The sequence below is a fragment of the Cynocephalus volans genome, chromosome X (assembly GCF_027409185.1).
Source record: "Cynocephalus volans isolate mCynVol1 chromosome X, mCynVol1.pri, whole genome shotgun sequence".
NCBI classification, from domain to species: domain Eukaryota; kingdom Metazoa; phylum Chordata; class Mammalia; order Dermoptera; family Cynocephalidae; genus Cynocephalus; species Cynocephalus volans.
The window spans coordinates 152,781,392-152,798,406 of NC_084478.1; the positions used below are offsets into that span (position 1 = coordinate 152,781,392).

The following is a 17,015-nucleotide window of genomic DNA, read 5'->3' on the forward strand; positions in this document are numbered from 1 at the left end:
TTAAACTAGAAATCAAAAACAAAAAAATAACTAAAAAACTATGTGTTTGGAATTAGAAATTTTTTTTTATAATTAGTTCATGGATCCAAAAGCAAACATAAAGCCAAATATAAAATATTACTACTAGATAATAATAGAATATACATGCAAACTCACAAGATACAGCTAAAACAGTACTTAGAGGGAAATTTGTAATCTTAATGCTTATATTAGCATAGGCTAAAGATTAATGAGCTAAGCATCCGACTTAAAAAATTAGAAAAAGAAAGACAGATTAAACCCCAAGAAAATGGAGTGAACCAAAAAATAAAGATAACAGCAGGAACTAATGAAATAGAAAACAAACTTTTACTAGAGGCAATCAATAAAGCCAACAGCTGCTACCTTGAAAGGACTAATAAAATTGGCAAACCTTTTGTAAGAATGATCAAGAATAAAAGATCAAAGGCACAAATAGGCAATATTAGAAATAAAAAAGGGGAGGAATAATTATAAATGCTTCAGAGATTAACATAATATAAAAATATTGAAAATTCTTAAGTTAAAAAATGTAGATGAAGTGGACAAATTCCTATTGAGTTGTAAAAAACATTCAAGGAACAAATAATTCCAATTTTACACAGATTATTTCAGATTTTAGAAAAAGAGGGAACACTCATAAACATATTTTATGGCACTAGCATAATGTTGATATCAAATCAGACAAAGACAGTGAAATGAAAATTATAGGCAAATTTAATTAATGAATGTACATTCAAAAATCCTAAGCAAAATATTAGCAAACCAAATCTGGCAATGGATAAAAGCATAATACATCATAGTCAAGTTGATTTATTTCCAGAATGCAAGATTGGTTTAATTTTAGAAAATCCATTAGTGGAATTCCCCACATTATGAGATTAAAGGAAAAACAATATGATTATTTCAATGGAAGCAGAAAGTCTATTTTATAAAATTCAACATTCATTCATGATAAAACTCTTAGTAAACAAAGGAAAAGAAGAGAACATCCTAAACCTGTTTAATGAGAAAAAAACATATTGGAAACATCACATTTATGCTAAAACATTGAAAATGTTCCATTTACAATTGTGAAGAAGACAAAGGTGCCTGGTTTCACAACTTCTATTTAACATTATACTGGCAATCACAGCCAGTGAAATAAGAAAAGAAAAAGAAATAGTTTGAGTATTGCAAAGGAAGAAACAAAAATATTGTTATTAATAAATCAGATGATTGTCCACATAGGAAAATGTAAAAGGGTACAGATAAATTATTAGGATTAATAAGAGTGTTTGGCCAAGGTTTCTGAATATAATGGTAATGTATAACAATCAGTTGAAATTCTACATAACAGAAGAATAAATGTGAACAGCTAATAATTTTATGAAAAGTTTCTCAACCTCATTAATAATCAGGAAGATGTAAATTGAAACCACAATGAGGTAACTATTTCATAGCTATCAGACTAGCAGAATGAATAACAAGTGTTCATGAAGATATGCTGTAACTGCAATTTGGCATTATCTAGTAAAATGAAAAATGTTTATTTCCTTTCCTGAGCAATTACAGTGTGCCCTAAGTTTGGGTACATTTATACTTTGAGACATGTATAAAAGTATTCATAATAGCAATATTGTACTGGGAAAATATAAGGTAGTGATAACCTAAATATCTGTGGCTATTTAGAGAATGTATAAATTCATTTTGGTATAGACGTGAATAGAATACTGTACTTCAATGAAAGTAGTTTCACTCTAGTTACATGCCACAACATGAATGGATCTTGGGAGCATGATGTTAAGAAAAAAAAAGTTTCAGGACAATACAGTAAGTGTTTTTCCATTTTATAGAGTTCAAAACATGGAAAACTCAACACTATGTTGTTAAGGGACACATATGTATATAGTAAACACTATTTTAAAAAAGCAAGTGGGTGAGAAACACAAAATTCAGGACAGTTTTTACCTCTGCGTGCAGAAGGAAGGACGTAGAATTGTGGAGGGGCTGATGGGATTTCCAATGTAATGGTAATATTTTCTTAATCTAGGATACTTTAAATACATTTTGCACATATTGCTTTTATACATTTTTTGTATATAATTTAATAAAGGCTCAACTCTGACTCCCTATTCTAGATTCGCTCTTTTCCCCTCTCTATCAATATTAAATCATTAAAAAAAAACTAGTTAACACTCTTCTTAATATTCCATCTTAATGAGGGAGGAGACAGAAATGTTTTCAAGCTATGATTGCCTATGAAGTCTATAAGGAAAGTAGAAAAAGTTTAGTCAGGATCTCTTGCCTCACATCTGTTACAAATGGGCAAGATCTGGCACATTCACTAGAAACAAGTTATAAAAGAAGTGTAACTACGCATGTGTGCCCATTTACTGATTCAGCATGACTGTGGTAATTATGTAATGCTTGGCTTGTGGCTGCTATCATGTACTAAAAGTATAAAGATAACTGCTCTGAACTGCTTGCTGGTCAGCAGAGCACAGGGGAACGGCAGACCATGGAGGGTCAGTGGAGTAGAGCTAGAACTCATGTCTGAAAATAAAGCATGTCTCTGAAGCTCACATCTGAAGAATAAAATGTCTACCTTGCATAAAGTTGCCAGATATCTTCTTTCAATTACCTGACTCACGGCCTGCACAGGAAGGGGCAGAAGGATCTGAGATTCTGCCTGACAAAGCCCTGAAGTGGGAGACTTGGGGCTAAGGGCAGTCTGTGTATGATAGGAGGAGAGGTAGTGGAGTAAGAGAGTATATTGGGAATATAAACAAATCCACTTACAGAATCCAGTTGTTTTCTCAGGTAATTGTCGATAGTTCAAAACACATTTTTGTTCAACAACTTTTAAGAGCTGCAAACAGACTTACTGGCAGATTTTCTGATCTATTATGGCAATGGAAACCAGCTGATGCCTGTTTTCATATATGTTTGCAGATGGCCAGAACTTATGACTCAATTAATATAACAAACATGTCTATGAACTTAATGTAATCCTTTTGACCTTAATAAAGTCTTAAATCCTGAGTAAATCTGTTTTAAGATTGAAAAATGTACACAAAAGTGAAACATTCCATACACTTGCACTGGAGTTTATGACCCTTGCCTCCTACCCCTGCTCCCTGGCTAACTTAGTGCCATTTAAAGTGCTTCCTTTGGTGGTAGCAAATTATAAATCCATATCTTTGTAAGACGCTCTCATCACCCAACAGGCTTTGCATAAGTACACAAGCATGCACGCACAGATTTTCTCTCAGCATTGATTTGGTTGGCAGGTTTAAAAATGACTGAGGACTTTGTGTTTTCATTCCAAATATCATTGTTTGTGATGATAATATGCTGTTCCTTTTCCTGGATTTTCCACCATGGAAATGCTAGACACATTACAATAAAATATATTCTTATGCAAATAATCCAAATAGGGGTTTTTTTTAACCCCCAGAGGAAATGTCTGAAAGAACATCCTGTCAAAAGCAAAATACTAAAGTTTCTCAATAGGCCACTATGTACCATTCTTTAGCTGAGCTGTTAAGTCTCTACATTATTATATTGTTAGTGAATTGAAAGAATAATAAAATAATACTGGATAATCAGCCCCTAACCCCTCCCATATATACAAATTACAACTGCAGCTGGAAATGACTGAAGTTTTATCACGTCAAAGAAGACACCAGCCAGCCATGGCTTCATGAAAGCCTTTCTGGAGTTTTGAGTTAGATTCAAAAAGGGAGTTGCTTGGCATTTTCTTCTATTGTTTCAGAGGCCCCTGTCAATCAGCACAGCAGTTAGTGGGGAACTCTACTGCTTGCTACACCAGCCAATAGGCAAACTGATTTGGTTCTTTTAACCTGCCTGGTAATCTAATCTATTTTTATCATGAGAGAAGAGTAGAGTTAGTGAATTTGGTCAAGACTGAAACTGAACGTGGATATTTTAATCACAAGCAAATCATTCCTTATGTTATCTACATTCAAACCTGTTTTGAATAATTACGTTAGTGAGGAAAGGAGAGAAGATCACTAAACGAGAAATAAGGACATGAAGTTTCTATTCTCACCATGAGTCCTGCTTCAGGCTGAAGATGCTTTGTGAGAACCTTGAAATCCTGGCTTCATTTGGGGAGGTGGTGGGAGTTCTGCCGTAGAAGGAAGATTAATCATTGCTTCAACAAGCCAATATAGAAGAATTGAAGTTAAAAAAAAAAAAATGGATCCCATATGTCACATTTGGTATTACCTAAAACTTCCCTTAACTTGCTCTGGTGTCTCCAATCTTCTTGATGGTAGAAAGCTTAAACCACTGAAGGCAACTCGGTTTCTTCTCATTTAAAACTCTCCTTCTGGTAGTCATTCAATTCAAAGTTCAAATGCTTTCTCAAGGGTTTTACCTTTCCCTTTTCCCCACGGTGACATCAATCGAGGAAGGCCTATGGATGGTGGCTGCAGCAAAAGGACAGAAAGGGATTGTTGGTTTCTCCTGGAATATTCCTCATCCTGCTGAGTTATGGAGCATCTACCATGTGCTAATGTCTGCTGTGGTTTGGCTGTTTTCCTGTGGTATCCACTGCAGTGATCCAAGGCCTCTTTGATCCTGAGGTCCCTGCACCTCCTCATCCTGCACCAGACCTCTTCCAGCTCACTAGTTCTCTCAGTGTCTGCCTTCTGCTGCCACTCGCAGGTTGTGTGGGCAGTGGGAAGTGCTATCTCAGAACCGTGTATTTAGATGCCTCTCCTGCTGATGCTGCCACACTTGATGTTGCCAGTAGATCATAATTACTCTTTCCATATTAGAACATGGCCATGAAAGTTGACCACCACCCAGTATGTTCCGGATTCTCTCACTATAGCTAGGGTTTTTGTTTTTTAACCTTCTCAGGGATGAGGCATTTTCTCCCTAGTCTCATGTACTTAAAATATATTCCTCCACCAACTCTTCCCCTCAGTACAGAAAGAGTTTTCCCCTTCCTGGGAGACAAACTCTATTTGCAACATATCCTTCATGCTGTTTACATTGTGGCTAATAATACATCTTTATTCTTAGAGCCCCAAGTTTAACTCTTGCCATATAATGGGATTTAAAAAGAGATTTAGAAACCTTTCAATTTCTCAAGTGAACCTGGCTTTCAAGTCACTGTCTTGCTATGGGCTTGGAAAAATGTAGTTTGAAATCCAAGCTGACTTCTTTGTTCTAAGTTTTACCAGAAGCACCCCCCACCCCCACTTCACCCTGCTACCTAAACAATGAATACCATTGGTCTAATGGAAAAGGAAAATATTTATGTATAATGAAATACATGTTATTTCAACATTTTCATAAGTATTATCTCATTAAATATAAATACATCTTTTTCTTCAGTAACTGACCACATTTTATAGCATAATTTTGATGCACTGGACTGCCCACTAGGAAGCCAGTGGTTCTCAGTTAGACACTAGGAACCAAATATAGAGAAAGTTAGGGAGAAAGTCTTCATTTGCCAAGTACGGTTTTTCAAATTGAGGAGGAAGATTCAGGGTCTCTTGGCATTTGTAGCCTCCTTGTGAGTGTGGTTGAGTATATGTAGTATCTCAAAGTGCTGGTGCATGAGATGATGTAATTATATTTTAGAAGACATTAGAAGAACACGTGAAGCAACTCCTTAAGGTGTCTGTTTGAGAAAGCAGTGTTGAAACAATCACTGGACAGAGATACACAGACTGAAGTTTATTGTTACTTTATCACTAAAACTTGTTCTGAGTTAATCTTATTATTAATGATCTAGAACCCAATTAGCAGTGTTTGAGGGTAGGGAAAAGTAATCCAGCAGCTTTGTACTTATTGAGGAGATGGTTGACCCACAAATATTTTTTATTTGCTGCATTTCATAGTTCATTGCCATCAAACATTATTTACCCTTCCCGTTAATAAATCTTATTCTCTTTATCTTACAGGTTAGAAACAGCCCCAGGGAGGAAAAAAAGATTTCTAAGGATGTATCTCAACTCATTACTATATATCTTGCAGTATTTCTGTGCTACATCTTGATGAAATTCTAATCATAAAATAGGTATCTATGTAAATATTTGTGTTTCACATTTACAGTATCATGAGGTCCTCATACAGCCACACCTCGTCATTCATGTCTTTTCAGAGTCTACAAGAGGCTGTAGATAGCAGAGAGTTCAGATCAATGAGTTGGAAGTGGAAAGCAAGGAAAATATGGGAAAAGTTCAAATAATTTTGATATTAGTTTTCAGCTTCGGGGGCTTTAAATTATAATGAATACTTTTACATCAGTTAGGTTTTAAGTTAAATTTATTGCAAAGGTACTTTATTGTGAGCTAAGAGATCTTGATCCTAGGCCTTGCATTACCACAAAATAAATTGGTCAGCTCGATCCAAGTCAGTCAACTTCTGGGCCTCCGGTTTCCTTATGGATAAAAAAGGAATATTTCACTGGATAATCTCCAAGTCCTCCTCTAATATTCAATGAGTCTACATGGATTCCATATCCTAAAAATCTATGTCTTTCCAATCCTCAGATCAAATCAACCACCAAGTTCTGCTATCTCCTAAATATTATTTGAATTTTTCCATACCCTTTTATCCCAGCTGCCATTCTCCCTGTTGAGAGCCTTAATGTCTTTCATTAGCTTCTTAACTGGTTTTCCAGACTCTCTTGACCCCTTCCAATATCTCTCCTTTGATGGCGCCACGGTGATTTTTCAGAAAAACAAATTTGATCACATCTCACTCCAGGTTTAAGACTTATGTGGTTCCTCTATTGCTGTAGTATAAATTGTGACTTGCATGATCTGGCCCCCTTCTCTCTCTTCTCTGTCCTTCACATTTTCAATGATTGGGAGCTGTTCCTGTTGGTCCCCTGCTTAAAAACTGCAGGAACTGTGACTGTATTCCCAGTACCTAGTCCAGGTGTAGTAGATGTTCGATAAAATTTCGTGAAGTGTATTGAATGAATTCAGTTATAAGCTTGGCTCCACAATGGTTGTGTGTTATGACAATCGCTCATGTTCATGTTCTTTATCCAGAACCTCTCCTGCTTGCTGTACTGTGTACTTCAATAGACAGTGAACAACTTGGGGGCAGGGCCCAGGCCTTGGTCAGTGTTTTATCCCTAATGCCTAGCACATGGCTGGTATTCCACAGCTGAATGATTAAATAAATGAATGAATGAAAGAATGTCACAAAAAAGAGGACTCAGTTATATTAATAAACATCTCTTTGTATCACACTGACTGCTACTTTTGCCAGAATAAAAAGTTAAAATCCTTACTTAAAGAAGAACGACACTTCAACCTAATAGTAAATGTCCAGAAAAATGGATTCTTTTGCTCTCAGAACTCTGACTTCAACCAGCTTAACCATTGAGGTGCTGGTGGAAGATGCAACTGTTGGCCATCATGGGTGACTGCATCCTTGGGGTAGGGAAAAGAAAGGCAGTATTCCTTAAGTGGTAGGGGACAGCTGGAACTGTGGGGATGGTGCAGACGCCTTGGGAAAGGACAAATAACTAGGAACAATCAGGCGGCAACGGCTGAGGACCGGTTTCCATTGTGTGATTGTGTTGATTTTTGAAAATAAGAAGGTATTTATTTTACATGCTATGGTAATTAAGCAAACAAAAACTTGTATGAACAAAAAGAGAAGATTGATACATGCGTTCAATGAGAGCAGGGAAAATTACACTCTTGAAGGAAAAGATTCCATATGTTCTCCAATACCTAGGCACAACTGGGTGCCGCTTTAATGACTTTCCAAATGCACCCCGTTGCTCTTAGGTATTGAAGAACATATGGCACGTTTCCCCTTTAACTGTGAATTTCCTTGCTTTTGTCAGTTGGTGTCTCAAGCTTAATGTATTTTAATGCAGCTTTTGTGGGTGTGAATACAGTCCGAAGTTGTTATTAGAGAGGCCATGTTAATAGTATACGCAGATGTTATCTCTTACTCTTCCTCAAATATGCTGTGAAAATCTACATATACAGGTCTAACTTTGAAATTGTTAGTAAAGGCCCTTCGAGAGTTTCCAAATCTTTCTTCTCAGCTCCAAACTTAGCATGGATGATAAATGACCATTTAGTTGCCAATATAGCACAATATTTCAATTTCCTGCCTTCCCAAAGGTATTTGAAAGGTTGTACGAAGTTCATACTCACAGTATGTGTTGTCTACAATGCTGTGATCTCCGACTGGCTAACTTTAACCAAAACCTTTTCAATTAACTCAACACATTCCTGGATAAAACCAGCTCACTCTAGGCTCTGTACAAATATGTCTTTATTGATTTTCTTGGCAAAGACTCCCTAAATTACAGTGAAACCTATTCTTTCAGATGATGTAGAAAAAGGAACGTTGTCTGTGTAGGGCAAGCACTAAATGAACAGAAAGATGATCAACACTTTATCTACAAAAAGTTACAGATTTAGCAGTATTGTTTGCACTAACAGCCTCTGAGAATGTCAATGAAATTCTACAGGAAACGGGAAAACAAATCCTCATTCATATCCTGCCACCCCCTACAAATCAAATTGTTTTCATTTTTTTCTCATCCCCTGTCAATGTGCATTACATAAGTTTTACATAATTACACTTCCACTGTAGAAGCAATTTTTATAATCTGCTTTTTCTTTCTATTTAAAATGATAGCAGTAGCATTCTAAGGAAAGCTATATAGCACATTCTTGTGGACAAATAGAGCAGAACCCAGAGCAGAAAACTGAAATTCATGTACTGAGGTTTGCTAGACAGCTAAAGCCTAGCATTTCAAAGTATAGAAAGGTCCCTGACTAGACTAGGTTGGCTCATTGTTTGCTTTTGAATCCTCATTGTAAGCAGGGGAGCCAAAAGAGGGCTGCTTGTGATTATCCCATTATTCTGAGGGCCAGGCTGTCCAGAGAAAGGAGCCCAGTGCAGGCCAGTTGACAATTCCATTGGGGGCATAATACCATCCAAATAAAAGGAAACAAGGCTGATTTCTGGAGATCCACCAGAAGGCTAACTATAGAATGGGCATTTCTGAAGTGTACAACTTATGAGAAAACTATTCCTTTCGTTTGACTGAGGACCATAAGCTCCCTACTTTAAGGCTAAGGCTGTGAGACTAAGGCTTATTTTAGGGCTGGTGAAAAGCAACAAACACACTAATTAGTGTTGCAGATCTAAATTATGGCCAAACAGTTATTAGAGTGGCAGAATTCCTAAGTAAAGATTTATACACACAGTTAAACATACAGTTAGTGGATGTAACACTTTTTAAAAAGTACATAGATATGTGAGTTTAAAACAATCATGTGTTTCAGATAAAACCAATGCTCTGCTTAATATTTATTGTCTGGATAATTTAAGCAGTAGTTCACTTGAAACAGAAAAAGAAATTTCTAATATTGTTCTCACAAAATTGTTAATATAAGAGAAGTGATTGGAATCTAAGTTTGTGGGTTCATTTGATTGAACCAATTATCTGTGTTAATCATTGTAAGATTTAACATCAAGCAACTCCTTCTGGATAATGACACAATCCCTTCAGCTGATCACGATGTTAGCCAGAATGTGGCTGTTGTGATACAATCATTACCAATGTCTGGAATATCAAATTTGGTAGTCATTGCTTAGAGAATTAAAGCCCATATGCTATTTTCCCTTTCAATTTTGATTGAAAGTCTAACCTGCTCACTCCACACTTATGAGCTTAGGCTAACTTGCAAGACTGTTGTTTTGCTAAAACCATGACAGACTGAAATATATAAAAGAATTTGATGAAACTTTTACACAAGATGGAACAATGCTATTTAGGACTCAGTACTGCAGAGGTTTTTAAAGTCTCCCTCCCCAAATATCCCTAACAAGAGAGGAGTGTGAACTCTCCAGGGACTCTGGAGCAGTCTGTCACAAGCTTGAAATTTCTTTGAACATTCTGTTTTATATCGTAAAATATGGGCTTTTGCATACCACTCTGCGAATTGTTCATGTTTGTTTTGACTTTTAGAAATGTTTTACATTGTCAGGCAAATTATGTAACTTTTCCTTCACAATCTTTAAGGAAAGTAGATGGTCCAGGGAGTTGTATCATGTTTATTCCGAGGTTTACACTGGTTGCATGTGCCTGTTGAAAAGCACAACACAGTTGTTTTAAGATTTTATTTTTCAACTATTAAAAGTCACTTTATGATGAATTAAATCCCAGGGAATAATTGCCTGAAGCATTTTACCATTGAACTTCAGCCCAACAAATTACTAATATGAGATTATACGTGAGAAAATGCTTTGAAACAGCCCTTGGTGCTGTTTTTGTGTCAGGTTCTACCATTTGTTGATTTCTTCTTCCTCTCTCTGCATCTGTGCACTTCAAGCTTCCCCACCTAACTCATTTGCCTCTGTGAAGTTTTCATGTTAGAGTTTTAAAATGTTCTTTGAAGTGAGACAGACTTAGATTCAAATCGCACCTCTACCACTTCATAGTCTTGTCAATTACCATCTCTGAAATTCAGTTTTCTCATCTGTAATGTGGAAATCATAATACCCCTTTCCAAGCTTTGTTGTGAGGATTAAATGATCCAATGTATATAAATAGCCTAGTACATTGAAGGGGCTCCAATAATGTTAGCTCCTTTTCCTATGAACCTCGTGGCCCCCTAGTACACCTGGGATGAGTTCTGTGATTGCTCTTGTTCCTGGTCTCTGTAAGTTGCTGTAGTTGTGTAAGGGGAGTAGTCTTCTCTACCATTTTCATTGTTCTCTATTCTAAATGCAGACTGTAGGGTTCTTTATTTGTCATCTGACAGCAACTCAGATATCTGCACCATTTTTATTCAACAAACGAGATCAATCTAGGGAAAAGAAGTATATTCTTGACCACATTCTGGGCTCTACCATGTGCCATTTTGAAATTCCCAAGATTCCAGGATTTTCTTTGATTGATGGATTTTCATACTGAAATATTAGATGTTTCTTATCTGAGTGGATATTGATAATTTCTTTGGAAAATACAGATTATTTGCTTTAGATGGGGATTTAAAGATTTGATCTTCAATTCAAACCACTTGAATCATGTAATAATAACAAACACTGTATGAGGGAGGTGGTCCTATGCGTGTGTGTGTGTGTGTGTGTGTGTGTGTGTGTGTGTGTATGCTCTGTCTATCTATCTATGTATATGTGTATCTATCTATCATCTGTCTATCTAGTTGCAGTAATATCCTATGTGATTGGTCTCTATGTTCTCTCTTTTTCTTACTGGTAACATCGGGTTTCACGCTGTTAGGGTTCAAATCCCAGCTTCACCATCTTAGCTGCAACTCAGTTTTCTCATTTATAAAATATGAAAAATAATAGTACCTACTTTTTCATCCAGGTTTTTTGGTTGTAAAAAAAGCAACCAACTAAAGCTAGCATAATCAAAACAGAAATTTCTTGTAAGGATATTAAGAAGGCTGGCAAATCAGGTTCAGAAAATGGCAGAAACCAAGGGAAACTGCAGGGTTAAATTAGGTACTGGATTCTGGAAGCCACTTTGGCACTATCACTAATGATCACTTGATGTTCCTACTGCTGAAAGGCATCACTCATTTCAGTTGCCAAGTTCTTAATGAGGTTATCCAATTAGCATGTTTAGGGTACTTGCTCACACCCTAGCCCAGGGAACAGAGAGTGTCAGGATCTGGCTTTTGTAGTGGGAAGTAGGCCCCCACCTTCCATAAAGACTTACATGACGGTAGAATTTCCGAAAAAGGAAAGACTATTCATGTACTGGACAGCCAAAAAGCAAGTCTAAACAAAACGAACGAAAACCACTGGACAAAAGTCTACAGTCCATCTCCTAGAGTTGGTATAAGGATGAAATGGGGTTGGGGGAAACATAGCAAAAACTCTTTAAGTTTTATCTATTATTATTATGTAAGGGAGGAAAAATAGCTTTTATTTCTACCCTTCTAAATTCTCAGCTGAGGCACCTGTAACAGAAGATAGAATAACAAGAGAAAAGCATACAAATTTATTTAATATAAGTTTTACATGACATGGGAGCTTTCATAAAGAAATGAAAACCCCATGAAATGGTTAAACCTGAGCATTTTTATGAGAAGTGGAAAATTGTGAAAAAGGACATGAGCTAAGAGTACTAAGCTCAGAGAAACTTAGCGAGGCCTGTTAATTCAGATTCCTCTCCCTACCCCTTCATCTTGAGAGTTTAGGATGCTCCTTTCCTCCAGGTATAGGGAGAGCACCTCTCACATGAGGGTCTCATGACCTGCTGCAGGGGAAGGTCAGACATTTCTCATATTACTTCAGTTGAAAATATTTGGTATGCTAAGGTGCCACATTTTGGAGTAGTATGTCCTGAACTTCATCAATTGCTCATATATTATTTTGTAGTATGCTATGATATAGGACTGTCTTTCCAGTTCTGAGTCTATGCTTTCCTGTCTAAAGTTTTCCTGTGATCATTTTTAATGTCCTTAAAACATTTTTAGATTTGACTCTAGTTTCACCAGAATAAAAATGGTTGTAATAAAAAAGTAATGATGTTATATTTTATATACGTTAAAATTATTTTAATTTATATCATCTCATTTAATTTTCACAACAGCTATGAGGAATACAGCAGCCCAACTGAGGAAATTGAAGCTTAGAGAACTAATATAAATTCCTAAGGTCCCAGCTAGTTGGTGGTGAATCCAGAATTTGAATGCAAATCTTCTGACAGTTCAGTACTTTTGCCATACTGTACCCATTCAGAGAAGAAGAGAACTTTCTCTCCACATTTGAGTCTTGTCTTGACTTCCTACCTTCAGAGAGGTTATAACTGTCTTTCCAAATGAGTTGTGGATAGTGTAGGTTAGCAATTAAGAGCACAGGACCAAATCTGAATTTTGCCTTTACTACTTCTTAGCTGTGAAACCTTGGGCAATTAACTAAACCTCTCTGAACCTGCTTCCTTATCTATAGAATAGGGACACTAATACCTTACTCATAGGGTTATAGTGAAGGTGCATTTAGATAATGGATGAGAAGTGCTTAGCATAGTGTTTGGCACATAGTGAATTCTCGTTTTTCAGGTATTATTATTACTGGGAGAATGTAGAAAGGGAACAGTAGTGGAGGCAAGGTGTCCACTGCCATAATTATCTTGATAATCCAGACAACACTCCCCCTTTGCTTGAATGACCCATATAGTTCTATATGTGTGGTCTCTCTGCTTAGCCAACTCTTCAGAGCTTTCTGAGCCTAGCCTAAGTTCCATTTCCTGTGAGATCTTCTCTAGTTGCTCTACTCTTTATCAATCTTTCCCTTCTCTGGATGTCTATAGATTGGCATTGTCAGTACCATGTAACTATGCACTTTTGAAAATTTTTGTATGGTTATCAGCTAGATTGAGGACGGTGGTTAATTTCCTGCAATGACTAGCATAGGGCCAAGAAATCACATAATAGTTGCTTAATAAATGTTTGCAGATTATTTTTCCTGAATCATTCATAGGAAAAGTCAACAAAAATGGCTGAGTAAAACTTAAGAAAACAACAACAACAAAATACCAACTAAAAAAAGGATCAAGGACTTTAACAGACACTTCACCAAAGAATATACATAGATGGCAAATAAGCATATGAAAAGAAGCTCTACACTATATATCATCAGGGAAATGCAAATTTAAACAGCAATGAGGTACTACTGCACATCCATTAGAATGGAAAAACCAGAACACTAACAACACCAAATGCTGACGAGGATGTGGAAAAATGGGAATTTTCATTCATTGTTGGAAATGGGAACTTTCATTCATTGCAAAATAGTACAGCCACTTTGGAAGGCAGTTTGGCAGTTTCTTACAAAACTAAACATACTCAACATAAGATCTAGTAATCACACTCTTTGGTATTTACGCAAAGGAGCTGAAAACTTGTGTTAACATAAAAACTTGCACATATATGTTTATAGCAGCTTTATTCATAATTGCCAAAACTGGGAAGTAAACAAGATGTCCCTCAGTAAGTGAATGGATAAATAAACTGTGGTGCATTCAGACAATGGAATATCATTCAGTGCTAAAAAGGAATCAGCTATTAAGTCCTAAAAAAACATGGAGGAAACTTAAATGCATATTACTAAGTGAAAAAGGCTACATACTGTATGATTCCAATTATGTGACATTCTGGAAAAAGCAAAACAATAGAGACAGTAAAAAAATCGATGTTTGCCAGGGGGTGGGGGAGACAAGGAATAAATAGGCGAAGTACAGAGGTTTTTTTCTGCAGTGAAACTACTCTGTGTGATACCACAATGGTAGATACATGTCATTATACATTTGTCCAAACCCATAGAATAGACAACACCAAGAGTGAAACCTAATGCAAACTATGGACTTTGGGTAATAATGATGTGTCAACTGTAATAAATGTACCACTCTGGTGTGGCTGTTGATAGTGGAAGAGGCTGTGCACGTGTGGGGGCAGGGAATATATGGGAAATCTCTGTACCTTCCACTCAGTTATGTAGTGAACCTAAAACTGCTCTAAAACATAAAGTGCATTTTAAAAAAAGAAATAATATTGCTGAGGTATAATACTATATATTGGCATAACTACAAGTAATTTTCAAGGCCCTTTCAAAGTGTGCTATTATGATAACCGCATGACCTCCTGTGAAGAAGGCACAGAGTGTTTTCAGTTACTTTGCTATGACTACAGAAAGAACGAGAAAGGGCTCTCTTGTTTTGTTCCATTCTGCTGTGTTGCCCAGTAGACTGGGTCTGTGTTTTGAGCTTTCTGTGCTAAAATTTCCCTAGGAATAAATCTGGCATTAGACAACCAGAGAAGATTTGATCCTATGGTCTTTAATTAGCATCACATTCTCATGTGGCAGGGGCCTAGTGTTGAAGGAGTCCTGGAAGTGAAAGAACCATGTAGTACCTTTAGCAATAACTTTGGGCCTCAATGTTTCCTTCTGTGTAATGAAGAAGCTCTTTAAGGACCTTTTTAGATCAACTCTTCTGTGACTTGGGCAATGATAATGCTAGCTGCTATGATCAGTAAATCTCAAAATTCATCACCTTATCACAGTAGAAATGTATTTGTTTGTTATTTAGTCGTCCAATACGGGTGTTTCTAGTAAGTGGTAATAGTAATGGAGTTCTGCTTTATGTAGTCATTTAGGGACCCAGGCTGGTGGAGGTTTTGACACCTTCAACGTGGGGCATCGAAGGTTGCTCTGGGTGTCAACATCCAGCAAATAGAAGAGGAAAGAGCAGAGAGGATTGTGCATTGAAGGCCCACGCCTGGAAGAGGTACACATAACTTTTTTTCACTTTTCATTAGCCAGGCATGACCTATTAATTGCAAGGGAGGTTGGGAAATGTACTCTAGCTGGGTGCCCAGGAAAAAGAAGAGAACATGGATATTGATGACATAGTCTCTGCCACAGATAACAGTAACAATAATCATAATAAACATTTTGGGACACTTATTCTGTGCCAGGTTCTGTGCTATGTGCATTTATATCCATTATCTCATTTAATCCTTACAAACTTAATGAGGTGAACACTATTTTTAGCCCTAGTTTTCAGATGAGGAATCTGAGGTTCAAATAATCTAGCAAGTGAGTTCTAAAGCTGCACTCTGAGCCTGGGTCTATTGACCTCAGAGCTAGACCTCTTAACCTCTATATACTTGTAACTATTCTATATGATTGGTCTATGTTGGAATATATTCTATTGAGTTCTAACCTAATGGAAACAGATCATTTAGTTAAAAGCTCTCTTTAGCTCTTTGGGTGTTTATATCATGTTATAGCTGGCCAACCTCCCAGTCATATTTCAGCTCTCCACAGGTGAGCCTTCAAAAATTGTCCATAGATGAAATACACTGCCTCAAGCAGATTCTTATCCACAGTTTCTCTTGGAATGTTGTCTACACAGGGTATATGAAGTGTTTATGAACCTAAGGAATGACGATTGGAAATGAGGTTAGAAATCTCACAAGCTACCTCTCTGATGAGGTTTCCAGTTCTCTTTGAGTCATATGGGACACTGATCTAACTGCACTCTTGTGGTATTGTGAAAGTTCTGCTTTGGGTCTTGGCCATCATCAGAAGGGCTGGGAAGGGAAGAATTCGTGGATGCAAATTAGCACGGATCTGTGGCCAAGGCTGTAAAGAAGCCAGACTGCCTGAGGTCAGGAGCCTTACACACTGAAAGCAACAGGCCTTTCAGGTGTGTGGTTTGCAGGGAAGGAGTATGTACCTGGAGAGAGTAGAGACCTGGATATGGCAAAACCTTTGCTCTCCAAGAGTGGGGAGGGTTGTGCCAATTGGAAAGATGGTGGCCTGACTGAAAAGATTTAGAAGCCTGCTATGAGATTAACCAATGTTGGGAGAATCATATATAAACTGCATTGGAATTCCTTACGTGTTTGCTTTTCAACCTGTTTTTCTGGTGTCTTGTAAACACACAGTTTTTTCTTGCATATTTTCATTCACTCAGATTTTAAATTCTGAAGAAAAAAAACGAAAAAACTACTTTTTCGATTAGTTCTGTAGCCCGACCATAATATGAAGTTTAAGACATTCCCCCCACCCCCACCCCTACTCTGACCCCTCCCCACTAAGTTGTGATGCCAGTATTAGAGATGGAAATTTTGTGTTTGCCTTTTAAAATAGGGAAAACAACTTCTAGCCTAAATGTCCATGGTGATTCCTCAACCCAGGCAGCAGAGGCAGCAAGGGGCATGGCAAATTCTGGTGCTGGTCAGATAGTTTCATTTCAAAGGACTTCAGGCCTTAAGGAAAGGTTGTTGTTTAGTCAAAGGAGGTCTGCAAGAAGGCCTCAGGTACTATGCTAGGGACTGGACTCACGGAAACAAAAAGGAAATGGATCTTGCCCTCAAGGAACACAGTCTAGTGGGACAATACAGTGTGATAAAGGTTAGGATGGAAGAAGAAAACGGGGACAATAGCAGCAAAGGGGGTGGCCCTTGGGTACTGGAGACCTAGGATGGTGAAGAGACTGACAT

The 17,015-nt window shown here is 37.2% G+C and overlaps 1 pseudogene; it reads right to left on the reverse strand.

Moving 5' to 3' along the window:
* Window positions 1–255: 255 nt before the first annotated feature.
* The window catches only part of LOC134368487 (KANTR integral membrane protein-like), a 119,304-nt pseudogene continuing 102,544 nt past the window's right edge, over window positions 256–17,015 (reverse strand).